Here is a 20,082-nt window from a genome sequence, read left to right on the forward strand (position 1 = left end):
ACGACGGGTGGTGACCGTCGTCGACTCGTATACTCTTAGGGATTGATCTGAGGTGGAACTGTGTGTTGGCTTTTGGCATTCAAAATCATCAATGGTGGAGTTTTTGCACGACCTCTTTTCCAGAAAAAGTTACCTGGAGTGCACCTTCCATTATAGGACAAACAAGCGTGATGGTGACACCCCCCAATGAATGGATATTGAAGGGCATTGAGGGTATGTACTCTGAATCTTGAACCAAAAATGAATGCAATGCAATTTTAGATTGCGCAATGCAATCACAAATGGCACGGCCGTATCGATTATTGGTCGAAGAATGGAGCAAATGTGAAGTTCAATCCAAATACGTATGCTTTGTCTCTGCGGTGAATCTTTGGTTAGTGTTATAGCTGAATACTGGAATGTTTGTCTGCAGATTTCATCGTCTACTGTACCAAAGTGGTCTCTGGAAAGAAAGTTCTTCTTTCTGGTTCCACATACCCACCGATACTAAGGGGGCTAACTCGAGTCGAGCGGAATTTCATGTGACTCGATAGTAGTCGCATTACCAGATTGAATATTGCTGTGTTCGGCAAAAATGTCCAGCTGACTTACGTGTGTTTGGTAGTGGAAATGCAGAGCCGGCCAACCCGATCTGGTTCTGTCGTGGGTGTCAGAATGTCGGAAGATTCGATGATCTCAAGTTAGATTTAAATAAACCTTAAGCCTCCCAAGATATTGAACTAGATGCACCACGATGGCATAGAGCATGCCCTGTCTGGGGCATATTGACTTCAACATCCTACTAGGGTTAAATAGTCCACAAACATTTCCCCCTCCTCAGTACTCTCTCCTGAACACGCCATAAATTCCTCTTGCAACTTCTTTTCCGTAGACCATCCATATCCCTTAAGTATCTCCAACTGTTCTGAGCACCACCGAATTCTGTTTACTACTGAATTCTATTTAGATTTCACCCGAACCTCCATTTAGGTAACGAGTCGGGCTAGCCCAAACGGTAACGAGCCCAAATAGAATTTTTACGTAAATGGATTCATTACCTATATAAATTGATTTAGTTCATAACCTAAATGGATTTCAAGGTTGCAAAGAAGTTTGAAAAAGGCAAGTGGCTTGCAGATGCAAAGGGGGAATAGTCAGAGGGATTTCGAGGGAGTTTAAGGGGGGGGGGGGCAGAGGCGTGTCCAAGGGTTTCAGGCCGTTTCAAGGCGTTTCAGGAGGATTCAGATGGCTTTTAAGGGGTTTTTAAGTGACGAAATGCACTTTCAAGTTCCGTGAAGTTCAGATAAAGTTCCGAATAGAACTTTCTGGCTGCTTAAGAGGTTAACAATGAGCCTTGCTGGAACTTCGCACACAAGTTCGGGCAAGGCTCATTGTTAGAGCAACATTAACGGCGGCTACTATTCGAGCAACCCACGCAGCGCTACCATTTTGACTTAACCACCCTTTTCCAGACCGGTAGCAATCAAATTAGTCATCCTGATTCGTATCGGGAGGGCTATCATATTCCCATAGAATTTTTAGCAGCGAAACTGTCCCGCTACTATATTTGGTCACCCACCCATAGCGCTACTATTTTGCGAGCGCATCCAGCAGCGCATCCAGCAGTTTGCTGCAATGATGGAGGGCTGCCAAACGGGGTATAGAAGCGCACCGTTAAAGGTGCTCTAAGCCTCTTAAGCAGCTTGAAAGGTGCTTAAGATGCTACTCGGAACTTTGAAGTTCATAGAAATCCATTTTAGTAACTTGTTGAGCTGAGGATTTTTTTTAAATTTTAGCTAAAACACTTTATGCGAAAATTTTCATAAACATTCAAATTGAATTTACCAAAATAATTAATGAAATGAAGATGAAATGAAAAACCCTAATTAATCCACCTAGCGGTGATGACGCCTTTCTCGTGCCTTCAAAACCCCATTTCAATAAAGCTCAAGAGAAATTTTGATGTATATCGCACTTTCATACAATTAACAGAAATCCATTTCATGATACCAGAAATCATATCGTTTATCTGGCTTTTAATGTTTGAGCCTCAAACTCTTAAGAAAAAGACTCTATCTTGAATTTGAAGCCGCCATTTAGGATTTTAGATTGCCATCTTGGATGTTCCAGCCGCCATCTTGAATATAGCATATAGAGCCTAAATCTCTATTAAACAGCCGCCATCTTGAATTTTGAGCCGCCACCTTGAACATGTGGCTGCCATCTTGAATTTTGGGCCGACATCGTGGAGCTTCTGGTCGCCAGTGTTGATTTCCGTACAAAACTCGTCAACCATGCTAAAGGTTACAAAAATCGCCGCAGTTTGATATATCGCTTGATGGGGCTAGTTCAGTTTTATATACGGCCAGTTCTACCGGTGCTGGTCCGGATCACTGAAATGGCCACAACTCCGGAACGCCTTGGCCAATCTGGACCATTTTTGATAGCAAACAATTCCGGTTCAATTCAAGCTATAATTCGAAAAATCGGCCAATGGGAAGTGCCTTAAAAGTGAGTGAACTTATTTCGCGCACATACATACATACATACATACATACATACATACATACATACATACATACATACATACATACATACATACATACATACATACATACAGACATAATCTCAATTCGTTGAACTGAGTTGCTTGGTATATGCGACTTGATCCACTGAGCCTTTTTTTTTCGAAAAATCGTATTTGAGTGAACATATAGTTTGTTAGTTCACAAAGGCAAAACGCAACCTTCGAGCTTTTATGCTTTAGTTATTTAACTAAACCAATAGATTCCAAGATCTTTTTGGTAGCAAATTTAACAATCTTAAAATGCGATAAGCTTGTCCATTTTCAAGTTATAGCTTGTTTGAGACAAACAAAAAGTCAAAAACATGTAAAGTTCAATTACTACGTAACAGTTGAGATTTGACCATATGCGTAAAACATTGTTTTCACCGGTCTGAACCTGTTTGCTTGCTAACGTTCATAAGGTTATCAAAAAATCCTAGCTTTGCTGAAAAGCATACATAGATTCAGTTCAATTTTAAATTCAGCCGCTTTCGGAGGGTCAGCCAGAACTGGTTACGGTACTACCGGCTGTCCCTAATATGGTCCTAACATATTTCTTTGATAACCAGTCATCAGGTTATCAGAAAAGCCGTTATTTGTTGTATCGTATGCAGGGATGGGAACACTCACTTGCAAAGAGTGACACTCACTTGCTATTTTCTCAGCTCAGAAGCGTGCAAATAAGAAACGATATATGGACGACTTTTGGCTTGTGGTTTGGTCCAGAACTTTGCCGAATAGAGTAGGGGTCGCACACGAATCCCAAAGTCGTGACAGAGCTGTGAAAGCGACTCTCCACGAGGTGAGTGTAATTTACATTCACCTCGTGTAAAGTTGCCTGCGCAGCTCCCTCACGACTTCGGTATGCGTGTGCGACCCCTACTCTGTTCGGCAAACTTTTAGACAAAATCACGAGGCAAAAGTCGTCTATACATCGTTTTTTGATTGCACGCTTCTGAGCTGAGAAAACTGCAAGTGAGTGTAACCCTTTGCAAGTGAGTGTTCCATCCTTAATCGTACGCATGGGTTCGGTACTCTTTTATATATGGCCACATCCTTCGGGACCCCCGGAACCGGTTCCGGACCACTACCGGTTCACATATGGTCTGATACTGTTTTTCTGCTAACCGTTCATCAGGTTATCAAAAATGCCGCTGTTTGATGTGTCGCATGCATGGGTTTGGTTCACTTTTATATTTGGCCACTTCCGGTGGGACATCCGGAACACTACCGGTTCAGATATGGTCTGATACTGCTTTCCTGCTTACCGTTCATAAGATTATCGAAAATGCCGCTGTTTGATGTGTCGCATGCATCGGTTTGGTACTCGTTTATATTTGGGCCCTTCTGGTGGAACATCCGGAACTGGTACCGAAACACTACCGGTTCAGATATGATCTGATACTTTTTTCCTGCTTACCGTTCATCAGGTTATCGGAAATGCCGCTGTTTGATGTGTCGCATGCATGGGTTTGGTTCCCTTTTTTATTTGGCCATTTCCGGCGAGACACCCGGAACTGGTTCCGGAATACAACCGGCTGTCTCTAATGTGGTCCTAACCTATTTATTTGATAACCAGTCATCATGTTATCAGGAAAGCCGTTATTTGTTTTATAGCATGCATGGGTTTGGTACTCTTCTATATTTGGCTACATCCGTCGGGACCCCCGGAACCGATTCCGGAACACTACCTGATCAGATATGATCTGATATTGTTTTCCTGCTAACCGTTCATCAGGTTATCGAAAATGCCGCTGTTTGATGTGTCGCATGCATGGGTTTGGTACTCTTTTATATTTGGCCACTTCCGGTGGGACATCCGGAACCGGTTCCGGAACACTACCTGTTCAGATGTGGTCTGATACTATTTTTCTGCTAACCGTTCGTCGGATTATCGAAAAATCCGCTATTTGATGTGTCGCATGCATGAGTTATGTTCAATTTGATATTTGGCCACTTCCGGCGGGACACACAGAACCGGTTCCGGAACACTGCCGGTTCAGATATGGTTTGAGACTATTTTCCTGCTTACCGTTCATCGGATAATCGTAAATGCCGTGGTTTGATGGGTCGCATGCATGGGTTTGGTGCATTTTCATGTCTGGACCCTTACAGGGGTACCGGTTCCGGAACACCTAAATGACCATAACTCCGGAACGGCTGGACCGATCCGAACCATTTTCAATAGGAAACAATGGCACCAGATTCCGCGTCGAATGAGCCGTCGATCCTTAAAATCGGTTGATATTTACTATTTAAAAGTGAGGTGACCTTTTTTTGTACACATACACACACACATACATACACACACACACATACACACACACAGTCATCATCTCAACTCGTCGAGCTGAGTCGATTGGTATATGAAACTTGCCCCTCCGGAGGCTCTATCAAAATTTCATTTTTGGAGTGAACATATAGCCTTTCGGTACACCTTGGTGTACGAGAAAGGCAAAAAACATGTGATACTCACTGGACTCGAACCGGAAGCAGGTGCATGAGAGCCCTACACTCTACCCCAACACCACAATAATGATGAAGTACAAGGCGGGTGAAATCCGACTTGAACCCATGCTTTGTCGACGACACCTAGATTTGTAAACTTGTGCAGTAGCGCAGTTAACTTTTACATAACCAGTATCTACAACAGCGCAGCGGTATGGCTGTAGGTTATCACGCTGAAGGATCCGGTTCGAATCTTCTCCAGGAGTGTAATCATATACAGTTCAAGTTGGTCATGTTTCATGCAATATATGCAATAATTAACACAGGCTGTGGGGTGTGGGTGTGGATGTGGGTGGGGTGTGGGTGAGAAAGTTTCATCAGCAGCTGCATAGAAGGCTAACAAGCTTCCTCATGTGAACTTTCAAGTTCCGAAGCTGCTAAGCTTATATTCTGGTTACTTGGGTATACTCTCAGGTGAACTTCACGGGAGTTTCAGAGGCGTTCCAAAGCATTCCAAAGCGTTTCAAGGCATTTCAGAAGGTTTCAGATGCATTTTAGGGGGCTTAAGAGGCTTTTAGGTGCGTTTCACATGGATTTCATTTGTGTTTCATAGGTGTTCCAAGGCGTTTCCGGAGGTTTCAGAGAGGTTTTATGGGGCTTTAGAAACTCTCAGGTAAGTTTCACGGAGGTTTCATGGGGGTTTCAGAGGCGTTTCAAAGCGTTTCAAGGTGTTTCAATGCGTTTCAGGGCGTTTCAGAGCATTTGCATTTTAGGAGGTTTCAAGAGGGTTAATGGTACCTTCAGAGGTACGCATGTGAATTTGCCAGAGTTTAATAGGGGTTTATGAGGCGTTTCACAGCCTTTCAAGGCGTTTCAAGGCATTTCAAGGCGTTTTAGGGCGTTTTAATGCGTTTCAGGGCGTCTCAGGTTTAATGGGGGCTTCAGAGGCGCGCATGTGAAGTTCACGAAGGTTTCATGGGGGTTTCAATGCATTTCAGGGTATTTCAGAAACTTTCCGATGAATTTGAGGAGGCTCAAGAGATTTCATGAGGGTTTCAGAGGCGTTCCAAAGCATTTCAAAGCGTTTCAAGGCGTTTCAATGCGTTTCTGGAGGTTTCACAAGAGTTTAAGGTGGCTTCAGAGGATCTCATGTAAAGTTCACGGAGGTTTTATAGAGATTTCAAAAGCGTATCAAGACGTTTCAATGCGTTTCAAGGCGTTTCAGGAGCTTTCACAGGGGTTTTAGGGGGCTTCAGAGGCCAATTTCACGGTGGTTTTAAAGGGGTTTTGGAGGTGTTTTAAAGCGTTTCATGGCGTTTTAATGCATTTCAGGGCGTTTCACAGGGGTTTTAAAAGGCTACAGAGGCTCTCTGTTTACAGATGCTCGAATTTCACGGAAGTTTTATAGGAGTTCAAGAGGCGTTTAAAAGCGTTTCAAGGCGTTTCAGGGCGATTTAGCGTTTAGCCCTCGTAGAATCGATGACCTATACTCAATGTAGTTCTTGGAGACCCTTAAAGTTTCTTCGATCTCAAAACTTGATAGATAGTCACCTGAGGTTGTGTGAGTATGAACCTTAGTCGTAAATCTCTTGGAGACAACCAAATCAAATACGTTAGTAGATCCGATGACCTATACTCAAGGAAGTTCTTGAAAATCCTCAAACTGACTGACAACTCATCATTTGACAGCACATAGTTGCATGAGGCTATGCAAGCATAAATTTCATTCATAATACTCCAATGGATCACTGATTACGGTTGTAGATCAGATGGCCTTAACTCTAGGGAATTCTCGGATATGCTATACAATCATAGAACACAGCACTTGATAGAACATAGACGCCTCGGGCTGTGTTAGTATAAACCTCATTCTTATTGCTCTTAGATACAACTTGTAGCCCTCGTAGATTCGGAGAATCTTAAATAATTAATTATAGATCCGATGGCCTATACGCAAGGAAGTTCCTGAAGATCCTCAAACTGACAACGAACTCACTGCTTGACAACACATAGCAACACGAGGCTGTGCAAGCATAAATTTCATTCATAATGCTCCAATAGATCACTGAGTACGCTTTTTGATCAGATGGCCTAAAATCCAGGGAGTTCTCGTATACTCTTAAACTTTTAACCCTTAAACAATCCGTAAACGTCGCTTAACTCTTAATTCTGCTTTTTTCTCGTAAACCAACTTTATCTGTAATCATGAGTACTCCATCTGCTCTAAATACAATCAAATTCCATTTAGGGAACGTTACCTAAATGGAGGGACCTGAATAGATTTTACCTAATTGGATCCTAACTAAATGAAGGTTTCAGTGTATCTAAATGTATTCTACCTGAATGGATGTCCCAGTGTATAGGACCTCAGGTTTATTGTAATGACTGACTCAACACACTCAGAAAAAAAATCATGTAAATTTAAGCGCACAAGTGACGTAATTAACTAAATTTTTGACACATGAAACGTAATGTTGCTCGATAAACAAAATGTTTACGTCACATTGTCCTCAATTTTACAAGAGTGATGTTTTGAAGACCTGTAATTTTACGACATAAAATTGTTTACGCTTTGTGCATTGAATCAACGTTACGAGTAACTCTCATTTTTCATTGTGTGTAGTGTTCCTATTCCTATTCCTATTCAATATGTTTTTGGTTCCCTCCAAAAATCACAATCCCAAACGATTAAATACACTACATTTTGATATTATCTAAAAGAACATGCACCAGTCTTCTGAAATATTGCAATTATTATACACCACACGGGTTACTCACATGGACAAGCGTAGAGAAAATTTTCATAAATTTCCTATAAATCTTCAACTCCCTCGAGTGTGTCATTTGTGTTAGAATACACTCGCTCAGCCAAAGAAACAAAACTGCATGCATATGCTCACATGCCGCAAGCGCGCACATATGTGGGCATCACCTCGCCATTGCGCAGCATCGATCGATCGCCGCCGGCAAAGATATGGAAAGCAGCCTCCGACTAAATCTATGCATTTAATATTTTCATCGATCTTCCTACACTCATTGCACAATTATGGGTCACACACAATTATTAGTCACTTTCCACTTTAATAGATAAATTCTAATTAATTACAAGCTTTTGTTAGCCATTATCATTTTTCGTTGATGAGTTGATTTGTTTTGTGTCACTATACGTATCGCACACGGCTTATACGTCGAAACATACATATTTTCAGTAATTTTTTGTTCGGCATAAAACCATCTGTCAAAGTAACGCTTCGATTGTGAACATCAGAAAGTGCGTGCGCTGATTTCGTAAGCTCTGTAAAGGCGAGCTTTAGTGATTTTCAAGTGCGAAGTGGTATCGTCACCAGAACAAAAGTATAATTTACGTTCTAAATGTAAAAATTCATGTGACTGCAGCTAATTAAAGCTTATTTCAGGCAAAATTTAAATGACTTATTATTGTGACAAGGAACACCGAAAATCACACAATTATGGGTCACTTTTTGTGCAGCATAATATTGACAGTTCTGCGTACATGGGTATTGCATACTTTTAGGCGTTTATCAGTGGTTGTGTTGGAGATTTTGTCCCAATTTTGAAAAATTGATTCCAAATCGTAAAAACACGCTTCGTTAAGAGGTTTGAGACCAGTTTTAGATTCTACTATAGTTGATCTATCTAGAATAAGTGACCATTCATTGAAAAAATAGACAAAACATTATTGTTTAGCCGATTCCTCTTGAGTGACCCATAATAGGCAACAAATTGACCCATAATTGTTACACAGCCAATTTTGACCCACAATTGTGGTTTTCATTATTCACCAACATTTCAGTAATTTTCACCGCCTAAAGTGAATTTTACAAGCAGATTTTTATATAAAACAATAAAAAGGAGTTTCAATGAAGAGAATATAAAATAAAAATAATGAAAGTGTAATTTTTGTATGAAAAACGATTCATATTATGAAATAATTGTCCCTTGAGTGACCCATAATTGTGCAATGAGTGTACTTCTTGTACAACGGCGGCGGCGGCGGTGGTGGTGATATCTATCATCCGCCAGGTTGTTGCCGTGAACCGAATCGAACTCCGATCGACGATGAATCATAGATCGTCCCGCGTTCCCATGGGGGCTGGAACGTGTGCAGAAACCCATAAAAAGCAACACGTCGTAGTACAAATAGAAACATTGCATATTGGTGCGGGGATTGAGACTCAAGCAGCGGTCTCATCAAATAGAGCCGGTTTGTTCATTTTTAGCCGACGACGTCAAAACTTAATTAAATTATGCATGTCCTCTTCTGCAGTCAGTCAGCCAGCCATCGTGGCATCCGAACTCCCCATAGCCTGTTGACCATGCGTGTGGCTCTCTCGTGTCAAAATATTCGACGAATCGAATCGAATGCGAGGGACGTTTGACAGCTAAATGGACGGCGGGACCGCGATCTATGTTTATTTTAGCGTATACCTAAGTTATGGCTGCATTTGCATTCGCGCGTGCGTGGCCTATGATTCAGATATTCTCTTCAACCAAGCAAGATTCGATCTGCTCGATCGGAGGTTTGATCGGTTATTTGATTGATTCCGCCGTGATTGAGCCACACGCACGCGGAGAACGAACGGTACCTATACCCTATACTTCCCTTTTGCGTTCGGTTCGGCCAACTGACTGTCTGTAGTGGTGACACGCATCTCGGATTGCATAATTAACCGTGTGTCTCGAATTTGCATTCATTGACCGTGGAATTAATTCTCTCCGTTTCAATATTCAATCACTTCCATATGAAGTTGTCGACACGATATTGTACTAAACGGAAAACTAGCTGAAACACATGGGAAGTGCTTATGAAGTCAGGAAAGAAGCAGCGTTCGTTGATGGATTGCGACTGTTCTTGGTGTATTCTTTGGATAATTTCTTGGCTTCTCAGCCCAATTGTGATATCAAAAACACCTCATGTTCTTTTACTCCGACGTTTCGATCCGTATCGGATCTTTATCAAGGAATCGAGTTTTTGGTCGTATTTTCGTCATGTAGATTTTTCAATCTTTCAACCGTCATTCGATATTCTAGTTTCCCGTCCGTTTTCATCCGGAAAACCGTAACTTAAATCACTAGAGGTCCGAATCCCAATCACTAGTGATTTAAGTTACGATTTTCCGGATGAAAACGGACGGGAAACTAGAATATCGAATGACGGTTGAAAGATTGAAAAATTTACATGACGAAAAAACGACCAAAAACTCGATTCCTTGATAAAAATCCGATACGGATCGAAACGTCGGAGTAAGAGAACATAAGGTGTTTTTGATCTCACAATCGGACTGAAAAACCAAGAAATTCTCCAAAGAAGTAGCGTTCGCATCTTTAGGTTTACGTTTACAGGGTTTTCATGTCATTCGAAAAAATTGTATTCGAAATCGTAGGATACAAATTAGAACACACTCAGATCTTTCTGCCATCAACCATGTACGGTACAATCATGACACAAGGCTTAAGGCGAAACTGGAAGATTTTCCTCATTTTTTTTGGTTTTTGATTTTTTATTAATTATCGAAGCAATATTTTCAAAATCGGTTTTGTGCACATGTAGAGCATGGATCAAAGTATCTTCAGAATTTTTTTGTGGTGGAAAAAAATTTCCATATTTTCAGAAACCATTTTTTTGTGAAATTATATTCAAAAATGGTTTCTGCAAAAACGAAAAACATTTTCCACCACGAAAAAAATCAGGAGATACCTTGATCCATACTCTACATGTGCACGAAAGCCGATTTTGGAAATATTGCTTCGTTATTTTATAAAATATCAAAAACCAAAAAGTGTGGAAATGGATCCTGTTTCGCCTTAAGCAGCACAGACTATGTTGAAGCGAAGGCCGCAAAGCACAAGGCTGGCCTAAACCTTCTAAGTTACTGATTTGTAACGAGAAATCAGTGAACAGCAAGAAGGACTGTCTGCAATCGAGGTGGCTGAACTGAAGCTTGGCAAGATCATCGACTTTGCGTCCGCGAAGTCAAACTTCAGTTAGGACCTAGAAAAGGCCCTGTTGCGTCTTCGTAATTGATGAACGATGCCAAGCAAGATCACGTGAGACTCGTGAAGACTGCAGCGGTGACGGAACCTATGAAAGTAAAGGTTACGAAGTCTAGATGAGATAAAGATCAGTTACGTCCTTTTGAAATGTTGGTGCTGATATGCATGTGAATACTATCGCTATGACTGACAGTAATATGAACATCTATTGACATATGGAATCACAATACAATATACTTTAATTGAATTGGTTACACCAATGCTATGTTTGCTTTCTATAGGCCCTAAGAACTTCTACCGTACATTGACGTAATGACAATTTTTAATATAATATGCACTCCACCGATATTCATATGGATGCATACTACCAAATTTCAATATTGTTCATGATAATTTCTGTTATTGATGCCTTTAATTCATGATTCTGTGATGAAATGTGGTGTTATTCTATAGAAAACGCGATTTTTTAGAGGTTAGGCCCTTTAAAAGGGCGTAACTCAAAAATTCGCCCAACGATGATTTTTAAAATTTGTCCAGAAGTGTAGGATAGATAAATAAAGAGAATGGCGTTTCAGGTTTTGATGGTATATTTTATTTTATAATAACGGTAAATGGAGCGCCGTGGTCCGGAATGAACAGGAACAAGGGATTGCGACCGGTATTAGGCCTTCAGCAATCACAGAGTAAAGTGAACCAAGAGGAGGAACCCCCTTGGACAAAAGTCGAGTGGAAGAGGAAGAAGGAAAAACCGCAGGTCGAGGTGAAGAGGGACGCCAAACCAAGAAGGCGCAATAGAGCGCGAGAAAGGCGACGCGCTCGTCATCAAGACCGAAAAGTCTAAGTACTCGGAAGTCTTGAAGGCGATGCGAAGCGACACCAAGCTCGTGGATTTGGGAGCCGACGACGTGCTCAGTATCAGACGTACTCGTACGGGCAAGACGATCATGGGGTTGAAGCGCGATAAGGAACGCAAGGCCGCCGCCTACAAAAAATTGGCGTAAGAGGTGAATGAAGGTGAAAAACCTAGACGAGGTCATCGAAGTGAAAGAGTTCATCACAGCACTGCGGCAACAGTGTGACGTGCCGGTGGCTACCGCAGCCGTTAGGCTACGGAAGTAGCCGGCAGGGACACAGGTAGCTTTGATTCAGCTACCTGTGGCGGACGTAAAAAAGTCCCTTAAAGTAGGGAGGATTAAGGTAGGCTGATGGGTATTCCATCTGACATTCCGCGAGCCACCGGAGGTTTTTTACTGGTGTCTGGAATCAGGACACAAGTCATGGAACTGCGAAGGCCCTGACAAGAGCAAACTGTGTAGGAGATGCGGCGCCGAAGGCCATGAGGCACAAGGCTGCACCAGTCCACCTTTGTTTGATCTGTACCGGGAAATCCGAGAAAAACAGGTATCCAACGGGTGGTCGAAGGTATACGGCCTTTAAGAAAGTCACAGTAAACAAATCACAGTGCAGGTAACGCAGCCGAACCTGAACCACTACTGTGACACACCTCAGCAATTGCTTTGTCAGGTGGTTTCTGAGTGGGGAATGGATATCGCTATCATAGCGGACCCATGCAGAGTACCTGCCGGCAACGGCAATTGCGTCGCGGATGGGTCCAGAAAAATGGCGGCGATATGGACAACGGGTAAATACCCCGTCCAGGAGTTGATGTCTACTCCTTATAAGGGCTTTGTGGTTGCCAAAACAAACGGGGTCTTCTTCTGTTGTTGTTATGTGCCTGCACGGTGGCCGATCGAGCAGTTCACGCAGATGCTGGATCGAGCAGTTCACGCAGATGCTGGTTCACGCAGAGCCGTTTCACGAATTAGCAGAGCTAGAGACACTGACCATACTAGATGTCGACCTGGTCAATGTCGGTACCAAGAGTACCTTTAGTCGAAACAGTACGGAGTCGATTATTGACGTTCCTTTTTGTAGTCCTGGCCTAACAAGTAGTTCGAACTGGAGAATAGACAATGGCTACTTACAGCGATCACCTGGCGCTACAGTATCGACTAGAACGACAGCAGGCAGTGGGTAGATGAAGACGCGACTAGGCCAAGGCCAAGCCCTCGCATGTGAAAGATATCTTATTTCGACGAAGGGGTGATTGAAGAGACGTTCCGCCGTGAGCGAAACCTACTTGGTTCAGACAGCAACGAGGTGGTAGCGGTGATCTCGCGTGCGTGCAATGCGACCATCCCTAGACGAGTCCACCCTAGAAATGGGAGGCCACCGGCTTACTGGTGGACCGACGCGATTGCGGACATGCGCCACGCCTGCCTACGGGCTAGGCGGCGGATGCAGCGAGCACGATCTGAGTAAGAGCGAAACGAACGACGGTTAGTGTTCACCGCAGCAAAAGCCGCTCTGAGGACCGAGATAAGGGCAAGCAAAAGGGCTTGCTTCGAGGGTCTCTGTCAAAGTGCCAATGCGAATCCGTGTGGTGATGCCTACAGTATCGTGAAGGCCCAGACGAGAGGTTTAATGGCTCCTACAGAGCAATCTCCAGAGATGTTGGAGGGGATCATCGAGGGTCCTTTTTCGTGTCATGACCCTAGTCCTTGGTCTCCTTTCATAGGTAAGGCCCCAGGTCCAGATGGAGTGCCGAATCTGGCCTTAAAAGTAGCTATTGCAGAGGCTCCCGAGATGTTCAGGTCTGCTATGCAGAAATGCCTGGACGAGGGAGTTTTCTCAGAAGTATGGAAGAGGCAGAGCCTGTTTCTATTACCAAAGGCGGGAAAACCACCCGGAGACCCGTTGACTACCTAGGTCATACCGGTGCCGTGCGGTCGAAATCGACCCTTATAGCCTGGATTAAGTGACCGCGGAGAGAACATCATGGTAGCGTTGCTATCGTGGTCTACTGGGTTGGATTAGAGCCCGCGGTTGGAAAGGGGTCCCCGGTAAGGTTGGGGCAGGTGGAAGTTCAATGTCGGCACGTTCTTCGTTTTGCTGACTTATAGGGTTTTACTTACAGTGACCGGCACAAAAAAAGATCCACCATATAGTGATTACAGTTTCTAATGAAAACTATATGCAAAAATGACAAAATATATCTTCATCCATTTTACATTGTTTTAGTAATCTGTGTTGAAAAATATTTGGTTTTTGAGGAATAAAATGATTTCTGATGAGATTGGAAAAATTGCCTAAAAATTTGGTATGACAGAAAAAAAGATCCACTTAGCAATTAATTCTAAAACTTCAAAATTTCGTCAAATTTTCACACGTTTTGCTTCTTGGTTTGTGCTGTTGTGATGTTTTTGACATGTGAAATTCATTTTGACATGGGTTTTACCAATTTTAGGGTGATATGGGGCGAGTTTATTTTTCATGGTTAATATAATAGGTAAATTTTTCCCTAAACTACAGAGGCTATCTGTAAGCAAGAATGAATGCTTTTAATCTACAATACTACAATAATTCAGCTTGCAGACATACAGGAATGTACTTTTTGAACAATTCCTATTAGTTTTGGTCGACTAATGCAAATAAATGCACATGTTGTGGAGATTATTAAGGATTATTTGATATTTTTTGATAACTCAAAACACTCTCACATTTGTGTATCGCAATAATCACCTCCATCTGCTTGTACCAAAGTTTGCTGGAGGTATATTCTATCATATACACTTTGATAATTACAAAATTTCAATGTATTGAAAGTGGTACAAACTAGTGTTCAATCATAATGTTAACTTTTAACATCATATTCCACTGTCGCTTCAATACACCCATTCTCAGAATCAAAAGTTTACAAAAATAAAGCGTTAGATCATCCAGCTGTTTTTTGCAATATTTTTCGTTGGAATGAAAGGAACATATGTGCTGAAAACACCAACATGATTGGACGTTAGTCTATCTTGCAATCACTTATTTAATGGGTGCGCATAATTTAACACCAGTGTGATTTTATTTTGCAAGTTAACATTATAAGCGTGCACCATGTGTACCACTAGTAATACCTTTAAAATTTGTAATTATCATTGTTTATATGATAGAATATACCTCCAGCAAGCTTTGGTACAAGCAGATGGAGGTGATCATTGCGATTCACAAACGTGAGAGTGTTTTGAGTTATCAAATAATATTGAATAATATCAAATAATCCTTAATAATCTTCACAACATGTGCATTTCTTTGCATTAGTCGAACAAAACTCATAAAAATTGTTCAAAAAAATACATTCCTGTATGTCTGCAAGCTGAATTATTGTTGTATTGTAGATTAAAAGCATTCACTCTTGCTTACAGATAGCTTCTGTAGTTTAGGGAAAAAATTACCTATTATATTGACCATGAAAAATAATCTCGCCCCATATCACCCTAAAATTGGTAAAACTCATGTCAAAATATATTTCACATGTCAAAATCATCACAACAGCACAAACAACATCTCATCAGAAATCATTTTATTCCTCAAAAAACCAAAAATTTTTCAACACAGATTACTAAAACAATGTGTTGCCGCAACCACTGTGTTGTAGGGCTGTCGATTCACTTGTGAAGCAACCGGCTCATCTTTGCGCGCATTCTATATACAATGGCTATTTGAACCACACAAAAGAGGATCAATCCATATTAATATAATGATAGGTCAGTTGCAGTCACGCAGTAAGTGACGAAAGATTGTAAATTTTTATATTCAGTTCGCAGTTCATCTAGTAGGAAGCCGGTGTTAAAGAAGAAGTTGATGTGTAGGAAGAATACAGAAATGTAAGATATTTGTAATTTTGTATAAGAAACGATATAATTTGAAATAAATTTCCAGCTTTGAAGCTGTCAGTTCGACAACTGCAAAAACTGTCTTCGCCCCTAGAAGTTACGCCAACACAATGTAAAATGGATGAAGTACATTCATTGAAAGATATATTTAATTATTTTTGTATGTAGTTTTCATTAGAAACTGTAATCACTATATGGTGGATCTTTTTTTGTGCCGGTCACTGTACGGTTTGGTCAAATCGCTGTGTACGCGGTATCAGTTATTGATACTTGCTGTATGTACAGTTGGAAGCAGGCTTGGTGTCGATAAGGACCCCTTGGGAAACTGGCTAAGCGCCAGCATGCAACCCTCTCTGCAGCAATGCCTTATTGATGGATCCGGGGAGACAAAGGGTTTTGCGACCATGGGAATGTTGTTTAGTGGGTCAAGGAAAGAGTAGTCCAGGATTTTACTTTTGTTGTAGAATACGGTCCTTAACCCCACACTACCTGGATCTCCCTGTTCAGGTGTCTGTTGAGCAGATTATCCCCCCATGGTTTAGAAGGAAGAAAAAAGATGTGCAATTTGCGCGTAGAACAGCAGAAAAATATCAATGCGATTCCATCACAAAAACAGCATGTATCCAGATTTACAAAAATAAATACAAATCGAATAAAATAACGAGTCAAGTTGGAAACGTTCTCATACCGAAAGCGCGCGCGTCCAGTGAAGCGGAAAATTTCGCTATTGTCTCGATGCGTCCCGAAAAGCGACATGGTATGGGATCGCAGCGCGCACATTCAGTAGGCAGGCAAACAAACCAATCGCATAAATTAGCTGTGCGTTTTGCCGTGAAACTTCGTGTGTGAAATTGAAGTAGCTATATGACATACTAGCTAGCTATTCCTCTGTGTAGGATTCCCCCAGTTTCGAAACGTTCTGACGGAATTTGTTTGCTTGTCCACTAGCGTACCAGTGAACCATCAAACTGCGACCGACGCGACAGCTATGACGACAATATTATGTAGTGAACGGACGACGGAATATCGATTTGTTAGTTTACACTCCGCTCTTTTTCTACACACACTGAACCGGATACCGGATGTATTGGTCATTGCGAAGCGCACCACTAGATCTTGCATGTTGAGGAAAATAATGCCGTCATCAGTGGCGGATTTCGTTGCCCATTAGGGTCAAATTGTTTCAAAAGTGATGAATTGTGTGATATTTGCCGCTTCGCTGCACTTGGGCTCCGATGCAATCATTTTTGTATATATTTCAAGGTTACTGATGCAGAGATCCTTCAATTAATTGTTAAAAAGGGGGTTTTGTCACGATTAGCAGGTTTTTTGACGAGAGATTCGACCGTTGTTCTTCTTCAGTTTCTGTTGTATGGCAATTCTTTCTTCTTCTGGCTTATGGAACTTCAACTCAAATTTCTTAATTTTTTAAAAAGGTGACCGTTGAGGGTTACCGGAAGAATTAGCTTTTTATAATGAGCGATTTTCGATTGTTATTGTGAATAATCGCTCCAAAGCACAGTACACCATTGCTAGTTGCATGAAACCTTCGCATATCGTTCCGATCCATGCTCATCCATGCTTAGTGTTTGTGCTGTCTTTGATCCCGAGTACCTGATACTAGCATTCGATTTCAGTCGATCTTCTCATTCGTCAGTCACTAGCACTTCTCGTCGAACCAGCTGTCGTTACGTTGACGTCAGCACGTCACTGAGCAATACCGATGTTGTTACTGTTCCATGGATAAACTGCCATCAACTATGGAAGTCTATCCATCCATCCGGTTTTACCTTCTCAATTTATCTGAAATCAGAAAGGCAATAGTGCTCTGGTTGCAATTGCTCCTTCAAAAGTTCACAAGTTTATGAAAATATTGGATTGGGACGGTCTTCACTTTGGTCAGCGGGTTGACGATTGATAGATAGGGGTTCGTTCGCCTATTACGTTTGTTGAGAGGGGAGGGAGGGGGTCTACTGTTGTATTAAGCTTTCTACAAAAAATCAAAATTCTCTTTCAACTTTTTGACGAATTGTGTGTTTTAAACGCGAGGAAGTAATTCCTATTTTCACGGAGAAAAAATATTGAACGAGCAGCTCAATTTTCAAACATGAAAAAAGTTACATTGCTAGATTTCTCCACTGACTGTCAGTATCCTAAAATTAAAACTACGTTTACATGAAAAATAAAACAACATACTTCAATACACATGATATTGTAACAATTCCACCACAATTGAATTCAATTAAAGCGAATCACAGCAATTCGAATCTCAGTTCTGCACCTCATCACCACAACACTCCCTCGATTTCCAAAATGGCTGCCAGCCACCACTACTGCTGCGGTCGCCAGCCACAAAATCGATAACAATAAAAACCCGTGAGATTAGCGTCGGCGCGACTCCATCAACCATTTCCCCCTCCTCATTCTCAGATGATTCACTAGCGCAAATTTCCCACTCTCGGCAATAAGCGTTTTTCCAGTCAGTTGGAAACACACAACCAAACCACGTCCGCCATACCGTAGCACACACCAAAAAAAAAGCTAAACTCTCATCATGCATAACAGCAGCGGTGCCAGTCATTGCAGTGCAGTCAGTCAGTGGTAGGAAACTAGCAATGTGTGGCGGATCTGCCTCGAGTGGGAGTTTGTGGAAATGCGATGTGATTTCCTCCTTCCACCCACTTTTTGTTTCTGTTTTCCGTTTTGCGTCTCGCTCCGAGGGGCAATTTCGAGCGGGAAAAGGGGTTTTGAGACATTTGAAGGAATAATGGTGTGTATCACACCAAGACTAAGGATATTTTTGTAGGACATTTTTGGAGTTTCTCTGCAGAATTGTTGTATCTTTTTTTAGTTGTAAAACAACAGGATGGAAGACAGAATGTCGAAAACTGATAATTGAATTGAAATTGAAGTAATAATACCTCCGGAAAAATTGGCTTTCTCAGTCTTGGACTATTCAAAACGGTGAGTTTTGCTTTGCCCGACGTTTCGGCTCTTTTATTGGGCCGTCCAGTGTAGTGCATGTCGTTGATAATTGCTATAGTGTCCCAGTGTCCCAAAATTGATAAATTAATATGTAAAATTGTATACAAGAAGCTCCCCCTCAAAAATCCGGCAATACCCAATGTAACGAGGAACGGTTGACAGCTATCCCCTTGAAAAAGGCCCAATAAAAGAGCCGAAACGTCGGGCAAAGCAAAACTCACCGTTTTGAATAGTCCAAGACTGAGAAAGCCAATTTTTCCGGAAGTAACAAATTTCCAGTCGCACTCACCCAGCAGAGTAATAATACCTACACGCAGAAAAATTAGGCTTTATTCGTTCTCCTTTCCATCCGCTTGCCGAGTGTCTAAAAATAGATTTCCGAGCTGCCGCAGGAGCTGCCGTCACCAACACAATCACATCCCGGCTTTGTTAGTGGCAAAAGTGCAGTCGTTTAAAACAATCCGTTATTTTATGTTGAAACTACCATATCTCTGTTTGCTCTAACAAACTGTCATAAATTTCAGCAAATGAAAATATTTGTATTATTAAACAATGGAACAGTTCAGTTTAACCCTTTGGGGACGGATGGGTCATATGTGTCCAGCCGAGAGAGTCGTCCATCACCTACGTGTTATAGACCAGTGAGGTTGCATCCAGAAAGGTGAAAATTCCGTCTCCAAAGGGTTAAACTAGAAATCAGTTTGTCGCTATAGAAAACTGAAAAATCGGTTGATTTGAACTAGAATTTAATTGTGTTTACAATTTTTTTTGCGTGTACTTTAACCGTTAGTTAAATTAGAGGGATCTCCAACCTGTAAAAAGGCACTTTTCTCAGTGTTCAAATCTTCTTCTTCTTCTTCTTCTTGGCGTAACGTCCTCACTGGGACAAAGCCTGCTTCTCAGCTTACAGTGTTCAAATTCTGTGTTTCTTATTTTTGGCGTAACATCCCCGCTGGGACCGAGCCTGCTTCTCAGCTAATACTAATTGAGCACTTCCACTGTTATTAACTCCACTGTTCTTCTGCCAATGACCATTTAGCATGTCTATATCGTGTGGCAGGCGCAAAGATACTCTATGTCCAAGAAGTTGAAATAAAATTTATTGAAATAAAATATATATTGAAATATACATTACAAAAAAGTTCTAACCCGATGGAGAATAGAACCCAGACTGGTTTTTCTGAGATCCTGTACGGTTATAGTCTTCAGACCGTAGGATATGTCATGATGTGAAGATGTCGAGAATCTTGACTCTAGATGGTTTTAGGCATGAGGTGTTTTCTATTGACGCATTCCCTAATCTACCATTTCAAGTCTACCGAATAATTGAGGCATGAATGGAAGCAGCAGCGGTGAGACGGCGTC

The 20,082-nt window shown here is 41.7% G+C and overlaps 1 protein-coding gene across 3 annotated transcripts in view; it reads right to left on the reverse strand.

Moving 5' to 3' along the window:
• LOC109424254 (dendritic arbor reduction protein 1) overlaps positions 1–20,082 on the reverse strand; it is a 430,722-nt gene that overhangs the window by 350,301 nt on the left and 60,339 nt on the right. The window lies entirely within an intron of this gene.

The sequence above is a fragment of the Aedes albopictus genome, chromosome 2, assembly GCF_035046485.1.
Source record: "Aedes albopictus strain Foshan chromosome 2, AalbF5, whole genome shotgun sequence".
Taxonomy (NCBI): Eukaryota; Metazoa; Arthropoda; class Insecta; order Diptera; family Culicidae; genus Aedes; species Aedes albopictus.